The sequence below is a fragment of the Lepus europaeus genome, unplaced genomic scaffold (assembly GCF_033115175.1).
Source record: "Lepus europaeus isolate LE1 unplaced genomic scaffold, mLepTim1.pri SCAFFOLD_3_1, whole genome shotgun sequence".
Lineage (NCBI taxonomy): Eukaryota > Metazoa > Chordata > Mammalia > Lagomorpha > Leporidae > Lepus > Lepus europaeus.
In genome coordinates this window covers 9,646,050-9,666,373 of record NW_026909276.1, presented here as the reverse complement: position 1 = coordinate 9,666,373, position 20,324 = coordinate 9,646,050, and the positions used below count along the sequence as shown (strand labels likewise).

At 40.3% G+C, this 20,324-nt stretch overlaps 1 long non-coding RNA gene and 1 pseudogene across 1 annotated transcript in view; one reads left to right on the top strand and one right to left on the bottom strand.

The window, feature by feature from the left end:
- LOC133755301 (uncharacterized) overlaps positions 1-17,000 on the top strand; it is a 45,719-nt gene extending 28,719 nt beyond the window's left edge. The window contains exons 2-3 of the long non-coding RNA XR_009865368.1: positions 6,363-6,479; positions 16,283-17,000. This is a non-coding gene — a long non-coding RNA (uncharacterized LOC133755301). The remainder of the gene's footprint in view (positions 1-6,362; positions 6,480-16,282) is intronic.
- Positions 17,001-17,687: 687 nt separating this feature from the next.
- On the bottom strand, positions 17,688-18,614 carry LOC133755180 (egl nine homolog 1-like; annotated as a pseudogene).
- Positions 18,615-20,324: the final 1,710 nt, after the last annotated feature.

Below are 20,324 nucleotides of genomic sequence, written 5' to 3'. Positions count from 1 at the left end.
TCCTCACCATGACATGTCGTAATTAAACTCACCACAGTGAAACATAAAGAAAAGATCCTAAAATGTGCAAGAGAGAAATGTCAGATTACTCTCAGAGGATCTCCCATTAGACTCACAGCTGACTTCTCATCAGAAACCCTACAAGCTAGGAGAGAATGGCGAGACATAGCCCAGGTGCTAAGAGAGAAAAACTGCCAGCCCAGAATATTATATCCTGCAAAGCTCTCATTTGTGAATGAAGGTGAAATAAAGACCTTTCACAGCAAACAGAAATTGAAAGAATTTGTCGCCACTCGTCCAGCCCTGCAACAGATGCTTAAAGATGTGTTACATACAGAAATACAGAAACAGGGTCACCAATATGAAAGAAGGTAAAGGAAGGAAACCTCACACTAAAAGATCACAGGAATCTCAAACCATATATTAGAAAATATCTTTGGCAAATGACAGGGCAAAGTTACTCCTTCTCAATAGTGACATTGATTGTTAATGGCCTGAACTGTCCAGTTAAAAGACACTGATTGGCTGATTGGGTTAAGGAACAAAACCCATCTTTTTGCTGCTTACAAGAAACTCATCTTTCCAACAATGCAGCATACTGACTGAAAGTGAAAGGCTGGAAAAATATATACCATGCCAACAGAAATGAAAAAAGAGTGGGAGTAGCCATCTTAATATCGGACAACATAAACTTTACCACAAAAACTGTTAGGAGAGACAAAGAGGGGCACTATATAATGATTAAGGGATCCATTCAACAGGAAGATATAACGATTATCAATGTATATGCACCTAATTACAGGGCACCAGTTTATTTAAAAGACTTGTTAAGGGACTTAAAGGGAGACTTAGACCCCAATACAATAGTTCTGGAGGACTTCAATACTCCACTCTCACAGATAGACAGATCAACAGGACAGAAGATCAACAAGGAGACAGTAGATTTAAATGACACTATAGCCCAAATGGATCTAACAGATATCTATAGAACTTTTCATCCTACACATAAAGAATTTACATTCTTCTTAGCAGTACATGGAACCTTCTCTAGGATTGACCACATACTAGGCCATAAAGCAAGTCTCAGCAAATTCAAAAGAATTAGAATCATACCATGCAGCTTCTCAGACCACAAAGGAATGAAATTGGAAATTAGCAACTTGGGAATCCCTAGAGCACATGCAAACACATGGAGACTGAACAACATGCTCCTGAATGAACAATGGGTGATAGAAGAAATTAAAAGAGAAATCAAAAATTTTCTAGAAGTAAATGAGGATAACAGCACAACATACCAAAACCTATGGGATACAACAAAAGCAGTGTTAAGAGGAAAGTTTATATCAATAGGTGCCTACATCAAGAAATTGGAAAGGCACCAAATAGAAGAGCTTTCAAGTCATCTCAAGGATCTAGAAAATCTGCAGCAAACCAAACCCAAACCCAGTAGGAGAAGAGAAATAATTAAAATCAAAGAAGAAATCAACAGGATTGAATCCAAAAAAACATTACAAAATATCAGCCAAACGAGGAGCTGGTTTTTTGAAAAAATAAACAAAATTGACACCCCATTGGCATAACTAACTAAAAAAAGAAGAGAAAAGACCCAAATCATTAAGATCAGAGATGAAAGTGGAAATGTAACAACGGACACCACAGAAATAAAAAGAATCATCAGAAATTACTACAAGGACTTGTATGCCAGCAAACAGGGAAATCTATCAGAAATGGACAGATTCTTGGACACATACAACCTCCCTAAATTGAGCCAGGAAGACATGGAAAACCTAAACAGACCCATAACTGACACAGAAATTGAAACAGTAATAAAGGCCCTCCCAACAAAGAAAAGCCCAGGGCCAGATGGATTCACTGCTGAGTTCTACCAGACATTTAGAGAAGAACTAACTCCAATTCTTCTCAAACTATTCAGGGCAATCGAAAAAGAGGGAATCCTCCGAAATTCTTTCTATGAAGCCACCATCACCTTAATTCCTAAGCCGGAAAAAGATGCAACATTGAAAGAGAATTACAGACCAATATCCCTGATGAACATAGATGCAAAAATACTCAATAAAATTCTGGCCAATAGAATGCAACAACACATCAGAAAGATCATCCACCCAGACCAAGTGGGATTTATCCCTGGTAAGCAGGGATGGTTCAACGTTCGCAAAACAATCAACGTAATACACCACATTAACAGACTGCAGAAGAAAAACCATATGATTCTCTCAATAGATGCAGAGAAAGCATTTGATAAAATACAACACCCTTTCATGATGAAAACTCTAAGCAAACTGGATATGGAAGGAACATTCCTCAATACAGTCAAAGCAATATATGAAAAACCCATGGCCAACATCCTATTGAATGGGGAAAAGTTGGAAGCATTTCCACTGATTCTGGTACCAGACAGGGATGCCCATTCTCACCACTGCTATTCAATATAGTTCTGGAAGTTTTAGCCAGAGCTATTAGGCAAAAAAAAAGAAATTAAAGGGATACAAATCGGGAAGGAAGAACTCAAACTATCCCTCTTTGCAGATGACATGATTCTTTATTTAGGGGACCCAAAGAACTACTAAGAGACTACTGGAACTCATAGAAGAGCTTGGCAAAGTAGCAGGATATAAAATCAATGCACAAAAATCCACAGCCTTTGTATACACAGGCAATGCCACGGCTGAGGAAGAACTTCTAAGATCAATCCCATTCTCAATAGCTACAAAAACAATCAAATACCTTGGAATAAACTTAACCAAGGACGTTAAAGATCTCTACGATGAAAACTGCAAAACCTTACAGAAAGAAATAAAAGAGGATACCAAAAAATGGAGAAATCTTCCATGCTCATGGATTGGAAGAATCAATATCATCAAAATGTCTATTCTCCCAAAAGCAATTTATACATTCAATGCAATACCCATCAAGATCCCGAAGACCTTCTTCTCAGATCTGGAAAAAATGATGCTGAAATTCATATGGAGACACAGAAGACCTCGAATAGCCAAAGCAATCTTATACAACAAAAACAAAGCCAGAGGCATCACAATACCAGATTTCAGGACATACTACAGGGCAGTTGTTATCAAAACAGCATGGTACTGGTACAGAAACAGATGGATAGACCAATGGAACAGAATAGAAACACCAGAAATCAATCCAAACATCTACAGCCAACTTATATTTGATCAAAGATCCAAAACTAATCCCTGGAATAAGGACAGTCTATTCAATAAATGGTGCTGGGAAAATTGGATTTCCATGTGCAGAAGCTTGAAGCAAGACCCATACCTTTCACCTTACACAAAAATTAACTCACTATGGATTAACGACTTAAATCTATGACCTGAAAAAATCAAATTATTAGAGAGCATTGGAGAAACCCTGCAAGATATAGGTACAGGCAAAGACTTCTTGGAAAATACCCCAGGAGCACAGGCAGTCAAAACCAAAATTAACATTTGGGATTGCATCAAATTGAGAAGTTTCTGTACTTCAAAAGAAACAGTCAGGAAAGTGAATAGGAAACCGACAGAATGGGAAAAATATTTGCAAACTATACTACACATAAAGGGTTGAAACCAGAATCTACAAAGAAATCAAGAAACTCCACAACATCAAAACAAACAACCCACTTAAGAGATGGGCCAAGGACCTCAATAGACATTTTTCGAAAGAGGAAATCCAAATGGCCAACAGACACATGAAAAAATGTTCAAGATCACTAGCAATCAGAGAAATGCAAATCAAAACCACAATGAGGTTTCACCTCACCCCGGTGAGAATGGCTCACATTCAGAAATCTACCAACAATAGATGATGGACAGATGTGGGGGGAAAAGGGACACTAACCTGCTGTTGGTGGGAATGCAAACTAGTTAAGCCACTATGGAGTCAATCTGGAGATTCCTCAGAAAGCTGAATATAACCGTACCATATAACCCAGCCATCCCACTTTTTGGAATTTACCCAAAGGAAATTAATTTGGCAAACAAAAAAGCCATCTGCACATTAATGTCTATTGCAGCTCAATTCACAATAGCTAAGACCTGGAACCAACCCAAATGCCCATCAACAGTAGGCTGGATAAAGAAATTATGGGACATGTACTCCATAGAATACTATACAGCAGTAAGAAACAACGAAACCCGGTCATTTGCAACAAGATGGAGGAATCTGGAAAACATCATGCTGAGTGAATTAAGCCAGTCCCAAAGAGACAAATATCATTTGTTTTCCCTGATCGGTGACAACTGAGCACCAAAAGGGAAACCTGTTGAAGTGAAATGGACACTATAAGAAACAATGACCTGATCAGCTCTTGTCCTGACTCTAGATGTACAACGTAATACTTTATCCTTTTTAGTATTTGTTGTTGTTGTTGTTGTTCTAGTACTAGTGGTTGAACTCTGTAATTAACACACAATTATTCTTAGGTGTTTAAATCTTAACTGAAAAGTGATCCCTGTTAAATATGAGTGGAAAAAGAGAGGGAGGAGATGTACAATTTGGGACATGCTCAATAGGACTTGCCCCAAATGATGGAGTTAGAAATGTGCCAGGGGATTCCAATACAATCCCATCAAGGTGGCATGTACCAATGCCATCTCACTAGTCCAAGTGATCAATTTCAGTTCACAATTGATCACTCTGATAGGCCCAAGAGTCAAAGGGATCACATAAACAAGACTAGTGTTTGCTAATACTAACTGATAGAATCAAAAAGGGAGACAAAGATCCAACATGGGAAGCGGGATACACAGCAGACTCATAGAATGGCAGATGTCCTAAACAACACTCTGGCCTCAGAATCAGCCCTTAAGGCATTTGGATCTGGCTGAAGAGCCCATAGACTATTGTAGGCATGGAAAGCCAAGACACCATGGAAAAGAAAAAAAAAAGAAGAAGACCTAAATGAAATATCTCTGCGAGTGAGATCCCAGTGGAATGAATGGGACCATCAAAGAAGGAGGTACCTTTCTCTGAAGGGAGGAGAGGACTTCCACTTTGACTATGACCCTATCGGAATAAGATCAAAGTCGGCAAACTCTAAAGGCTTCCATAGCCTTGGCAACTCATGACTAGAGCCTAGGGAGATTACTGACGCCATAAACAAGAGTGTCAAATTGTTAAGTCAGCAACAGGAGTCACTGTGTACTTACATCTCATGTGTGATCTGTCCTTAATGTGTTGTCTAATGTGCAGTGATGCTATAACTAGTACTAAAACAGTATTTTTACACTTTGTGTTTCTGTGTGGGTGCAAACTGATGAAATCTTTACTAATTATATACAGAATCGATCTTGTGTATATAAAGATAATTGGAAATGAAAAAAAAACCTGGTGGTAAATTGGAAATGGCATAGAAAATTAATTAATTTTTTTAAGAAAATATTATGTAGGATCTCTGTCTTTAATGTGTTGTACACTGTTATTTAATGCTATAGCTAGGACTCCAACAGTATTTTTTCACTTTGTGTTGCTATATGGGGGCAAACTGTTGAAATCTTTACTTAATATATACTAAACTGATCTTCTGTATATAAAGAGAATTGAAAATGAATCTTGATGTGAATGGAAGGGGAGAGGGAGCGGGAAAGGGGAGGGTTGCGGGTGAAAGGGAAGTTATGGGAAGGGGGAAGCCATTGTAATCCATAAGCTGTACTTTGGAAATTTATATTCATTAAATAAAATTTTAATAAATGAAAAAAAGGAAAAACAGAGCCTCGGGTGATTACTGACACCTTAAATAAGAGTTTCAATTGTTAAATCAACCACAGGAGTCACTGTGCACATACTCCTCATGTAGGATATCTGTCCTTCATGTGTTGTGCTATATGAATTAATGGTAACTAGTACTCAAACAGCACTTTACACTTTGTGTTTCTGTGTGGGTGCAAACTGTTGAAATCTTCACTTAGTATATGCTAAGTTGATCTTCTGTATATAAAGATAATTGAAAATGAATCTTGATGTGAATTGGATGGGAGAGGGATCAGGAGATGGGATGGTTGTGGGTGGGAGGGAGGTTATGGGAGGGAGCCAATGTAATCCATAAGCTGTACATTGGAAATTTATATTTATTAAATGAAAGTTAAAAAAAGAAATTATGCATCTTGTTATCTCACATTTTTGCCTAGAACTTTAAGGAAAATGTTCAAAGTAGATGTTTATTGTAGTACACATCTCCATAATGGTTCAAATGACACTTCATTTATCCTTGCCCTCACAGTTATTGCTGACAATAACCCTTGATTTTCCCATTTCATTTGTTTTAGCCAGTGGGATATCAGAAAATATGATACAAGCATGGGTTTTAGAAGTATGTGTCTAATAGTTCTCCTTTTTTGACACAGTGATCTTGTGAAGAAACTTGGGGCCTGCCTCTTGGAGAAAGAGAGAATATGTTAGAGCCAGAACAAATCACCAGACATGTGAATGAAGTCATCTTTAAGACACCAGACTCAATCAAGGTACGAGATGGCTAAAACCTTATTTGTGAACCTAGACTGATCATAAGAACTCTCAGCTAAGCCCACCCCAAAATGTCAACTGATTTATAAATCAAATTATTCTTTTCTAATCCAGTAAGTTTTTTGAGTATTCATACAACAAATGCTTATACATATTTGTGAGTAGGTCAGAAATAAACTGCATGACAAAATCAGTACAACTTTACAATCACATGTAGATGTTTTCATAAACATTATATGTGCAAATCAGTTGGCTCTTACTAAAGCTACTGGCATGAAGAGAGGTTATGTGAATTCCACAAAGAAATTGTCTGAAGATCATATCTCCATGTTTTAAATTTTTACTTACATGTATACACTGTATTATATTTTATAAATATTTTAAGAAACTTATTAGCAGTTAAAATCTCATACAGTCTAAATTTCTTATTTCAAATCATAGACTTACAGCATCATAGTCCCCATGCTCAAGACCTTGCTTATAAGTAATATTTCATAGACTCTAGTCAGTCCTCCTCAACACATTACACCTCCCTTGTGAAAGTTGGTCCAAATAATTCAATGTCACCAGTCTTTGATAACCTATGGACAAGGCAAGGTAGCATCAATCAAGTCATGTTCATTCTGGTCAGTCTGTTCTGTAACTCCTTGGGCCAAATAAAGCTAGGATTGACACAAGTCATGGCTTATTTTGGCCCTACTCTGAAACACTAAGAAAAAAAGTCCAGTGAGATGGTTGTTTTTTTCAGAGACAATTTCTATTTATGGAGCTCTGTTTTTCATGCAATATAAACTAAGTTTTTCAATGGGAAATAAAAATATTATCCAGAACCCAAATTTCCCTTGTATAACTTCCTATTCTTAGAAAATAAATCTTGTATAAACTGATGTAAATTCAAACTAGAAGGACTAGACAGGTAACACATTGCAGGAGGGAACCAGAAGCTTCACTTGAAGAGACAACATGAAACCCTACAAATACAACTTCCATGTAGCACGAGGCAGCTTGCACACATTTCACAATGATTTCTCTTAGAATTTAGGGAAATTTTGCTAGTATTGTAAGTATTCTCATCTTAGAGATGAGTATACTGTGACAGAACAACAACCTAGATTCAACTCCATGCAACTCCCACCACTCTTGGTCCACATACCTAATACCATCCTGTAGTCACAGTGGATCAGGCACACTGTACAAAGCATCTGGAACTGACTTCCAGGAACTAATATTACACCATCACATCCCTCCCAAATCACATGGTCTGCACATCCATTGCCATGTTGAACCAGCCACATTGTACACAGAGCATCTGGAACCATCTTTTGCATACTGAGATGCACACAGTGGCCTTCTGGTTGTGCACTACAAGCTGAGAATCAGTCCTCAGAAGCACAGCCTGAGTCACATCATCCCTACCCCCATACCTGTGGATTTAAAGTAATGTCTCCTTCCAGCCCAGAATAGACCTGACCTGAGGGATGGAAGATTTTGCTAACACCAAGTGAGGAGACACCTGTCCTACTCCTTGGATTACACTGAATCTCAGATATTCTCTGTTACTCTCACACAAACATTCACAAGCACAGATGCCAGCCTGAGTGGTGGAGCAACATCAGGAAAGCTCTATGGTTAGCAATTTTGAAAAGATGGTATGAGTGGGTGGAATCAGAACCTGCTTAGAAGTAGCCCAGAAAAGCCTTCCCATGGTCCTATTTTGATAAGGTAATGGAAAGGTGTGGCTACATTTTCCACAGGCTTTTTCAACCCCCCATTAGGAAACAAGAAGGGTTATCCATATATTTCCTGTATAAATAGACTCTTGGAAAGCAGAGGGGATGCATGAGAACTCATCTCTATACATATGACACCCCTATGAAATTCTGGTTGCTTATTAAATTCTTGATTTGACAAATTCACATTTGAAATAATTGTTCTATTAATGGAGAAATTCAAATGTAAGAAGTATTTGGTAATGGTCACTAATTTTACCATCTTCGTTGGTTCCAATAATTGTATAGTGATTATAGAACCCATGTCTTCTCATTACAAATATTTAAGTAGGAAAAATCTCACATTTTATTTTAACTATTTTCATAGGTTTATTTGATTTATTTTAAAGGCGGAGAGGGAGAGAAGAAGGAATGATGGCAGAGAGTTAGAGAGAGAGAAGGTGAGAGAGAGAGAGAATATGAATCTTCCATTCACTGGTTCATTGCAGATAAGGCTACATGGTCAGGGCTGGCCTGGCTGAAGCCAAGAGCTTCATCTGGGCCTCCAACATGGGGGGCAGTTGGGCCACCATCCATTGCTTTTCCAGGCACATGATCCAGGAACTGGATTGGAAGTAGAGTAACAAAGGTCCAAACATGTCCACATGGGATGGCAACACACCAGGGATTCTACCGTAATTTGAAACACTTAAAGAAGAAATGGCATTATTTTGGCAGCTCTTTTCTCAATTTTTAAAATGATGATTGATCTCATCTACTGAAATATTTTGTGAATACATATGGATAATTTCCCACAGTTGGGAAATTACTCTAGTCCATTTATTTCCATAATATACCTGAGCAATGGAGCAAATACATTCAAAATTTATTGTGCAAATTTAAAAGCTGACTCTCTGATATTGGCTTATCCAGAAGTATCTGAAATCCAGCCAACCATCTGTCCATTTGCCTTCCTCTCAACATATCTAACAAAACTTTAATACTTTTTTAAAGAACTTGACCAGAATCTTGTTATCCATCTGCTGGATTTTGCCACAAACAAGGCAAAGAGGTGAATATATGAGTTTCATGGAGCTCCTGATGCTACTTCTACTCCTGTCCTATTGAGAATGGGCATGGATGCTGTGATACAGTTGAAGAGAAATTCAGTGGGAATGTAATGGGGATGATGATTCTTGGTTCACAGCCATTAATCATTTTCTCTATGGATAGGAGTATGAAATGTACTATTCAAATTCTTGTATCCTCTTAGATGCTGCAACGTCCTATCAATGACTATATTCTGCAGATTAAGAGACTTAAGCTTTGAGATTTCTACCCTAAGTACCTCCACCTCAGACCAAAGAAGCAAATTTTGTGTACCCTAAATGCTTAGGTATTAGGGTCACACCGATTTAAATAGAAAATGGATTGCAGAGATCAAAAAAAAAAAAAACTAGAAAGTCATCATGGAGTAGTAGGTCCTAATATCTGCAAATAAGAATTATTATTCCTGTAATAGTTATCACCTGTCATTGTCAGCAGGACATTTTACAATTTGAGATGTGGATTCCATAGCGATCTGCATTAAAGAGAGAAAGTGGAAAGGCCACAGCCAATTATTGACTAATCATTTTGCACCTCACTTCCTCTCTCTGCATCATAGTCACACCTTCCATGTAATGACTGGAGTTCTTAATTTTGATCACCTAGTGAGTAAAAGGAGTTCTAATAATTAATTTGTACTGAATGCAGAAGAATGAATAATATTGTCCCTATAGCAAAAAATAAAGAGAATAATGAAAAGAGAGTAGAATTCACTAATTAAGGATTCCCTTAGGATTAAGAGCAGAGGTCAATCCTTTACTGATAACTAATGAGAATATACAGTTATGCACCTTATGTATCTGATCTTGTTGAGCTTTCTATTTATGCTTTAAATGCATTCTTTAGAAACATAGATGAGATTAACATCACCTTCACCAACAATCTATTGAGGACCTTCCCCCTGAATTAAATATTATTATTATTAATTCAGTTTACATGATGCAGACATTTTCTCATTCATTTATAGCCATATCTATCTATCTGTATCTAGCTATCTATATGTATTATACATAAGGGAAGTTACATTTTATGTAGCCTGGAATCTTGAATATTAGTGTGTTAGTATCACACACAAAAAGTGAAATAATTAAATATACACATTTCAAAATTATTAAGAATCATAAATTTCCCAAAATATATATTATATATGAGTATAATTAACTTGCCATATTATTACATTGAAAGTGTAAAGTTCAGGGGATTTAAGAAATATGCAACCATAATGAATGCCATGTTTAGAACATTTTTACTATCTCAAAAAGTTGTGCCCTGACTCATGGCAGTGGCAGGGAGATGGCAACAGTTGGCCAGTGGCTCTTCTGTATGCATGTGATCTAGAGATTCTAGCAGAAGAAAAAATCCAAGGTCCCCACCTTCTTTGAGCCTGGCTGCAAGGATTGACAAGGAGCTGGGCACCCACTTGAGACTGTGAGGCACTCCCAGCCTCCTAACATACCACAGGCTCTGGGGCTCAAGCCACTTAGGCTGAACTCCAACAGACAGTGGATTCAGGAAAAAGTCTACCTCTCTGTGGACTGGACAGGTGGAGAGATGGAGCAGACTCACTGCACCCAGCAACTACAGGATCCTTGTGTGCTGAGGCTGTGAGGACACTCTGGCTGCATGAGAGGGTACAGCATATATCTGGGCCTCTGAGAAATCACTGTGTGTGGTTCCACATGCTCAGACCTATGTGGTGACCTGGGACAGGCCACTGCAGTAGGAACCGTGCTTGGAGTGAGAACTGTGCAGATCATTTCTGTGGTTCATACATGGGTGCAGATGAGTTTTGCACCCACTGTGGGCTAACACCTGAGCGCTGATCAACTTGGAGGAGAGTAGATGAAGCTGTGATCACACCAACAGAGGTAACCATTCACTCCCTTCTGTTAACAAGAGGATCTACCTCATCCAACATGGACTTACCCTGGTAACTCACACCATGCTAGGGCATTGACCACAGCTCCCTGGCCACACCCAGCACACACCTCTGGACATTCACAGAAAGTGGAAGCATTCCACTAAGCCACAAAGCATACTTCAAAGATAAAAGCCATCAGAGAAAAAAAAAACACAAGTATATCCACAAATGCCTAAAATATATGCAGAAATTCAATTCAAGAAACAAGAATAAAGAACACAACGTGACATCCTCCACAAAAGGAACACAACACATCAACATTAAAATGTAAAAATTAAGACATCAATGAAATTCTAGAAATGGGATTCAAAAAATTAATCATAGGATTACTCAAAAGAAATCAGAAGCAAATCCATGAATTAAAGAAAGCCATGCATTACGTGAAAGAAAATTTTTCTTGTGAAATTGAGATTTTAAAAGAATAATCAAAATGAAATATTAGAAATTAAGAATTCAATAGATTCAATAAAAGTCTAGTGGAAACACTTAACAACAGACTTGTAAGGCAGAAGAAAGAATATCCAAGCTAGAACACAAATATTTGGAGAAGAAGAAGGAGGAGGAAGTGGAGGAGGAGGAAGAAGAGGAGGACAAGAAGGAGGAGAGGAAGGAGAAGAAATAATTAGAAAATGTCATACCAAAAAAAAAGAGAAGAAATTGGAACACTTAAAAATAGTGTAGGAGATTTATGTGAAACTATCAAACAACCCAACATATAGTTCTTAGGAGTTCCTGAAGGTGTGGAAACAGAGAATGGAATAGAAGGCATATTTAGTGATCCAAATAAAAATATCAAGAACATCCTTCTCAGATCTATGCAAATAATTCTTTTTTAAAGGTTTATTTATTTATTTGAAACTCAGAGTTACACAGAGAGGAGAGTTAGAGAGAAAGAGGTCTTCCATCCAATGGTTCACTCCCCAATTGGCTGCAATGGCTGGAACTGGGCTGATCTGAAGCCAGGAGCCAGGAGCATCTTTTGGGTCTCCCATGTGGGTTCAGGGTCCCAAAGACTTGGGCCATCTTCCACTGCTTTCACAGGTCACAGCAGAGAGCTGGATCAGAAGTGGAGCTGCTGGGACTAGAAATGGCACCCATATGGGATGCCAGCACTTCAGGCCAGGGCATTAACCAGCTGTGCCACAGTGCTGGCCCCATCCCAGAAACCTTTTATTTAAGGAGTATAAACTTCATGCTTTTTAAAAATACAACTTCAGAAATATAATGATTCTCCCACTGTAACTGCCCTCCTACCCACACTTCCACCTTTCTACCTTCTCCCTTTCCTATTCCCATTCTATGCAAATGATTCTAAAACTCATGTGGAAACAAAAGTGACCCTGAATAGCTAAAACAAAGTTATACAACAAAAGCAAAGCCTGAGGCATCAAAATACCAGATTTCAAGACACACAACAGGGTAGTTATGATTAAAACAGCCTAGTACTGGCACAAAAATAGATGTTCAGACCAATGGAACAGAATGGAACTCCAGAAATCAACCCACACATCTACAACCAACTTATTTTTGACAAAGGAGCTAAAATATATCCCTGGAGAAAGACAGGCCCTTCAACAAATGGTGCTGGGAAGTTTGGATCTCCACTTGCAGAAGTATGAAACAAGACCTCTACCTTACACCTTACACAAAAATACACTCAAAATGGATCAAATGCCTAAATCTATGACCTGATATCATCCAATAACTAGAGAACATTAGGGAAACACTGCAAGATATTGGCATAGGCAGACTTCTTGGAAAAGAACCTAGAAGCACAGGCAATCTAAGCCAAAATTGACAAATGGGATTACATCAAGCTGGGAAGCTTCAGCACTGCAAAAGAAACTCTCAGAAAAGTGAAGAGACAACCAACTTAATGGGAAGAAATGTTTGCAAACTAAGCTACTGAAAATTCAACAACAAAACAATCCAGTTAAGAATTGGATAAAGGACTTGAATAGTCATTTTTCAAGAGAGGAAATTTAAATGTCCAACAGACACTTGAGAAAATGCTTAGGATCATTAGCCATCAGGGAAATCCAGATCAAAACCACAATGAGATTTCACCTTATCCCAGTTAGAACAGCTCTCATACAGAAACCTATAAAGAACAAATGCTGGTGCCATGTGGGGAAAAAAGGGTAACTTAATCCAATGTAAACTGGTTAGATCCATTGTGAAAGACAGTAGGGCAATACCTCAGAAATCTGAAAATAAATTTGCAATATACCCTACTAATTTCACTCCTAGGAATCTACCCAAATGAAATGAAATCAGCATATGAAAGAGTTATCTGTACCCCCAGATCCATTGCAGCTGAATTCCCAATAGCTAAGATATGGCATTGACCCAGATGGCCATCAACTGATGACATGATAAAGAAATTATGGTGTATATATACACTATGGATCACTACTCAGTTATAAAAAGAAATTGAAATCTTGTCCTTTGCTACAAAATGGATTCCTCTGCACACCATTATACTTAGTGAAATAAGCCCATCCCCAAAAGATATATGTTTTTCCCAACCTGGGGTAATTAATAAAGTGCCCAAAATGTAATGTGTTGGAGTGAAATGGACATTTTGAGACTTGATGTTGTTTACAGTTCTTGTCTCAATTGTTGAGGAACAGTGTTTTGTTTTGTTTTGTTTTTTCATACTGTTTGTTGAACTCTTACTTAGTTTAAAGTTAACCATGCAATCAGTAAGTAAACAGAAATTAGATCTTTGTAAAAATTAAGAGTGGGAATATGAAAGGGAGGAGGAATTGTTGAAGCATGGGTGGGAGGGAGGGTAGGGTAGGAAGTATCATTATGCTCCTAAATCTCTATATATGAAAATACATGAAATTGTGAAATTTAAATATAATTTTAAAAACATTTTTAAAGATGGAAATTATGTCTTTTGTGTAAAAAAGTTGCCAATTTTATTAGTGCAAAATCCCCCCAAATTTAGTGCCTTTTAACTTTTTCTTAACTATATGCTCATCCCTCCAATCCATAGCAACCGCAAATCTACTATTTTGAGAAATCTTCCTATTGTAAACATTACATGCAACTGATGATGGTATCTAAGTGTTCTTATGCACAATGTAGAGTCTCCCCATCAACAAATGAGGTCAGAAGCACACCTCTCAGTTGCACTCAATATAACATATGACCAGCAGCAGGTACCTGTGGAAGGAGAAAAAATGAGCATGTCTTGTCACACTCAGAATACTCGCCAGCCAACTGCTGTGAGAGGAAGCCTCATGCTCTTGTCTCCATGTGTCTGAAATAGAGTTCCCATTTCACTGATGGGAGGGAGAGAGGAGGTCTGGATTCAAATACCACTGGATCTCCATGCTCTTCCTGATTCTTAGAAGACCTTCTTCAGTAACTATTTTTCTTTTATCTGCTGTATGACCTTCAGACCATTTACAGAACATTTAAATGGTTGGCTTTTTGTTTTTCTTTTAAGTAATTTGCTATAATGGGGGGGTGTCATGCCAGAATTTTATCTAGGAACCATTCAATATATTTCAAGAACATTTATACATATTTTAATTAGATTAGCTTTACAAGCACCCTGAGGGCTATTTCATAATGAAACACTGCTTTCCAAATTATGACTTTATAGTCTTGTCTATATAGGAACCCTGAAATTCTTTGCCTACTATTGATAAAGTTCTGTTTTACAGCTGGTTAATGTGTTGAATAAAAATAAGCACTATGAAGAATTATCTTTAACTAGAAATAAACACATATAGGCCACAAACCATTTTCAATTTAGTTTTAAATATAGTCCTGCTCGGGGACAAGTTAATGATCCCACTAACATCAAATAGTTTCAGTGAATATTAAAAGAAATGGCTATCCCAATTTCTTGATATTTTCACACTGATCTCCATGAAAGTATATAAACTTTTGCAAAAATATACAATCTAAGATCTTCCTACCAAGCACAACCAATGGATAGTTGTATATGATAAGTATACAACTGCAAAGATACACACATTTGAGCAGGGGCTCCCAAATGAAAAGGCTATGCTTAACAGATTTCAGTCTACCTAAAATAATTTCTACTAACCCTAAAAATGACAGTGCTTTTGAGTTGTGGCCCAAGGCAGTGCACTGCACTATAGACCAGATGTCAAGGATAACTTGTTCTCCCAGGTCGGGCTGGCAGAGAGGCACTTATTGTAGAGATGCTACGTTATCATCTGGAGGAGGAAGTGGACAAAGCTGAACATGAGCAAGGAAAAACAATAAACTACCACTTTTTTTCCTGCAGGTTCTCCTATGTGAGAACACAATATAGAATATTTAATCCCATTCTAAATTCATACTGTCAGTTTCACTAAATATTTTTTCGTATTACACATGAATAATAGCAATCTTTTAATAAAAATTACTGAGTTTTCCATAGAAAAGGTCTCTAATTGCATACAAACTATATAGATGCTAAAACTGCTATAAATTGAAATACATAGAGGGGCCAGCACTGTGGCATAGCAGGTAAAGCCACTGCCTGCAGTGCCGGCATCCCATATGGGCACCGGTTCAAATTCTGGATGCTCCACTTCTGATGCAGCTCTCTGCTATGGCCTGGGCAAGCTGTAGAAGATAGCCCAAGTCCTTGGGTCCCTGCAGACCTGGAGGAGGCTCCTGGCTCCTGGCTTCAGATCAGCTCAGCCAATTGGGGAGTGAGCCAGCAGATGGAAGACCTCTCTCTCTCTCTGCCTCTCCTTCTCTCTCTGTGTAACTCTGACTAAATAAATAACTCTGACTAAAGTAAATCTTTTAAAAAAGAAATATATAGAAATGTTTCTGTATACTCAGATTTTGGCAAAGAAGATTGAAGAAGGGGGTTAGAAACATAAATTGGTAAGGGCTCTTTGCTAAAGAGCTTAGGAGAGTGAACTCTAAGATGTCTATCTCAACTCATTCGTTAAGTAATAGAAGTCTGAGAGGCCTTATGTGATTACAAAATGTTCCTTCTTTTTCTCAAATATAAAAAATAAAACCTACAAAAAAATAAAAATAAAATTATCTGGTTTTGCACTTGTTCATTTTTCTAAACTAGGCATACACCTTTCAGTACTGACAAGAAGGCTGGCGTCACATTTGGGCAATGTCTCAAGAGCTGTCTGAAGACTCACTGAACATCAAGTCTTTGAAAACACGTTTCCTTCTCAATGGAAATATAATCACCCCCTGATGTTCTTCAAAAGAAACAGAGTTCTGATCTGAAAATCAGATGGTTTATAGTATTAGGAAGAAAACAATAAATTTGAAAGTATAATCAATTGGAAAGCAAAAGGGAAAGCCATAGAAAACATTTATCTCAAGAACTTGGTGCTGAGGATAATCTCAAATTCATTTAGTGCATTTTGTTAAAGAAAAAAAAAACTTGAAAGGATAAATCCTTCTTACAGTGTATTTTTCCTTATAAAACATGAACTGAAGTTACTGGTAATAAACAGTGACTGTTTCAATGTTAGGGTTCATTATTAACAATGTCAAAACATGACAGCAGCAATCTTTAAGAACCCAAATTAGACCAAGATAGGACTACAAAAAATCTGATGTTTCCATTGGTAAAGTGCCCCTTTTCTTACTTTAAATGAAAAGAAAATTAATTAATCATCAGGCACTAGCAACCATCATTTTGAGAGGTCTTTTAGGGCAAAAATTGAATAGTATGAAGAGGTTTACAAAAATAGATTAAGAAATAATACTGTAATTTTTTCTCAATTCAGTTTTGATAAATTGTACCTAATCATACAAAATCATACAAAAATTACCCCAAATTCGGCCGGCGCCGTGGCTCAACAGGCTAATCCTCCGCCTTGCGGCGCCGGCACACCGGGTTCTAGTCCCGGTTGGGGCACCGATCCTGTCCCGGTTGCCCCTCTTCCAGGCCAGCTCTCTGCTGTGGCTAGGGAGTTTAGTGGAGGATGGCCCAAGCCCTTGGGTCCTGCACCCCATGGGAGACCAGGAGAAGCACCTGGCTCCTGCCATCGGAACAGCGCGGTGCGCCGGCCGCAGCGCGCTACCGCGGCGGCCATTGGAGGGTGAACCAACAGCAAAAGGAAGACCTTTCTCTCTGTCTCTCTCTCTCTCACTGTCCACTCTGCCTGTCAAAAAAAAAAAATTACCCCAAATTCAAACTTGATATAAAAAAGGGAGATATGAAACAACTCAGCGAGATGACAGATCAGACAAAATATAGGAATGAAAAAATTTCACACAGGGCACTTATTTCATGTCCAGATGTAAAAACCATTTTCCACTGACAGCTTACCTTCTTCCCATAAGCAATCACAGATTCTGAGTGGATCATGCAGTACAAAGCCACAGCAGTGAAATCTTCTTGTATGATGTTCCACAAAACAGTTGTATCTTTTCCTTATTAAAATGCCCACTGGTTTTCTATTTTTCTTTATCCCATTTATTTACATTCACAAGTTAACAAACAGTGTCAACAATTATTGTAGTGAACCAAGGGTATTGCCGGATGAGAGGCTCCATAAGACATACTTACTGATTGACTCAGAAGGTTTATTGAGTTCAACCCTCACTCCTTTTTCACCTGTTAGATATTTTACTTTAGCTCCTGCTCTCTCATCTGCATCAAAATACCCAACAGTTATTGTGTCCTTTGCGGCATATGGTGGTTGTACTTCATGAGGGCTGCGAGGGTCAGACCAGAAAAATAGCAGTCTATCAAATTTGAGTTCAATGTCAGAAAACTGGGCTTTGCCTTCTGGAAAATTCGAAGTATACCTCCACTTACCTTAGCACCCCACTCTTTATTAAGATAATATATACATGTCACACATCTCCCATCTCCATTTGGATTATCAACATACCGCACATAACCTGTTCCATTGCCTGGATAACAGGCAACCATGGCTTTCGTCTGGCCATTGATTTTGTAGTTGCCCAGCTTCTCGTTACAGTGGCGGATCAGGTTGTCCATGCTGCTCATCAGCAGCCCAGTGGTTTCACAGCCGGGCTTCTTGCCCTAGATCCAGGTGATCTTATCCCTTCTGATGTCCTAGGAGGAGTCGCTCTTCGGGCTAACCAGCTGGCCATCTGTGAACCTGCCTGTGCAGTGCAGGGCGAGCATCTCGTCACCTATCTTGTCCAGGAAGTCGTCCACTACACAGATGCCACGCTTGTTCATGCAAGGCAGCGCCAGAAGCAGCTTCCTCGGCCCTTTGGGCTGCAGACCACACCTATGGCTTAGGCCCTCACTGAGCATGGGCTAAGCGGGTACAAGTTCGCCTTCTCCTGATACAGCGATGGCGGGTCAGCGGTTCCTCCTTCCCTGGCTCCACCTCTGCGCAGCGGCCAGGCCCTGGAGGCCCGGGTTTGCGCGAGGTGGGACGCAGCAAAGGCCTTGGCTGCATCTCCTGGCCTCTTGGGCTCTGGCCCCACCGGCCCTGGGCCGTGGCATTGTGGGAATGGCCAGGGTGCTGGTGCGAGCCTGCCCCGCGTCCAGAGGTTCCCTCTGGCCTTGGCACAGGAGCTCCTGCTTGTTCCAATCCTGGCGCTGGTGCTGTGGCTGCAGCACAGCAGGTTCTGCATCTTCCGCAGAGCTCACAGTACTACCGGTCTTGCTTGCTGCTCGGGCTCCACCGGCCAGGCCAGCCGCTGTCATTGCCCATGGAGGAGGCAGTGGTGGTGGAATAGGAGAGGTGGGGGCTGGACTGCCTAGTCCAGGGCCAGGGAGCAGGGAGAGAGGTAGGGAACGTTTTTTGCGCCATGAACCCACCGCCCCTCTACTCCAGCAAGCCGGCGTCCCCCGCCCTCAGCCAGGCCGCTTTCTCATCCTTGGGGGCGGCCCCGCAGCGCCAGCGGCTGCTTCAGCGCCTCATCGCGCACGGGCTGAGAGTGTACGGCCTGCGTGGGTACGAGGATCTCCACTCTGGGCGCGCTAGACCAGCAGCTTTCCAGTCTGCCGCCTCAGCATCCAGGGTGGCCGGGCCCAGCTTGTGGAGCAGCGCAGGGCGTGTGGGCGCCACTCGCTCTGTGTGCTCTGCAGACACCACTGCTGGGTGGCGACCCTGGCGGGAGGCACGCAAAGGCGGAGGAGGCAGAGCAAGAGCCGAGGGGAGCGCTGAGGGGATGGTGGCCGCGCACACGTTTGGCCTGCTCCTTCAATCTCCTGCACCCTGAGGGATGCGGCCTCGGCTGAGCCCTCGGTGATGGGCCCCTTCTGTGTCGGGATGGGCCGGGGACACCTAGAGGCCATCGCGCTGCCACTTTGTGGTCTGCGAGAGGACATCCAGCGGGCAGACTCTCGAGCCCAGAGAGCAGGGGGCAGCGCAAGCTGTGCACACACTTGCTGAGAGAGGGCGCCAGCCTCGAGAGGGTTGTGGAGTGGCAGACTCGTAATCATGGCTGCTAGTCGTTTAGGCTGACTCAGGATGTGCTAGGGGTGCTCCTAGACGCTGGGTTGCAAGGTGTCCATTGAGAAGGAAACGGAAATTCATAGAAGTAAAGCAACTTGTCCAAGGTCACGCAGAACTGGGACTCAATCCAGGAATCAACTTTGTTAGATTCCAAGGCTGTTTTTCCCATTACACCATGTGGCTTCTGCTTGAAGAAAGTTAATCAAAGAGCCTCAAAGCAGGCATTTGGTCTAATAGTTAAGACACCTCTGTCCCACACCTAAGTGCCTAGGTTTGAAGCCCAGCTCCAGCTCCAGACTCTAGCTTCCAACTAATGCAGACCCTGGGAGGCAGTGGTCATAGTCCAAGTAATTGGATTCCTGCCAACCATGTAGGAGACTTGGATTGTGTTGCTGGCTCTTGGTCTTTCACTTTTAGATGTTACATATTCTGTCTTCAGGAGTGTGCATCCGTGGTGAGGTAGGTGCGACTCCTTGCAGATGTGAGGTCCCCCCATTCATTTATTTTTAAGATTAATTAATTTACTTAAAAGGGTTACACAGAAAGAGAAAGAGAGGCAGAGAGAGAGAGAGAGGGGCCTTTCATCTGCTGGCTTACTCTCCAACTGACCACACTGGCCACAGCTGTGCCAATACAAAGCCAGGAGCCAGGAGCCAGGAGCTTCCTCCAGGTCTCCCACATGGGTGCAGGGGCCCAAGGACTTGG